The sequence below is a fragment of the Sinocyclocheilus anshuiensis genome, unplaced genomic scaffold, assembly GCF_001515605.1.
Source record: "Sinocyclocheilus anshuiensis isolate Anshui unplaced genomic scaffold, SAMN03320099.WGS_v1.1 scaffold278, whole genome shotgun sequence".
Classification (NCBI taxonomy): domain Eukaryota; kingdom Metazoa; phylum Chordata; class Actinopteri; order Cypriniformes; family Cyprinidae; genus Sinocyclocheilus; species Sinocyclocheilus anshuiensis.
The window spans coordinates 2,826,066-2,826,331 of NW_015546072.1; positions in this window are offsets into that span (position 1 = coordinate 2,826,066).

Genomic DNA, 266 nt, shown 5'->3' on the forward strand with positions numbered 1-266 from the left:
TTTTACTTTCGCATTTACTTTAGATTTATATATTAAGTTGCTCAAGCAAGTGGCAAAACATTTAAACTACTTTTCTTACGTTCGCATTTACTTTAGATTTATATATTAAGTTGCTCAAGGAAGTGGCAAAACATTTAAACTACTTTTCTTATGTTATCACAAACTTACCATTGACAGAAATAGTCAGCTCTAATGCGGTTCATAAAGAACTTTGTTTCCTTCCTCCACAAGTGCCATCTATTATTGCCTTGTTTATCTAAAAGTGC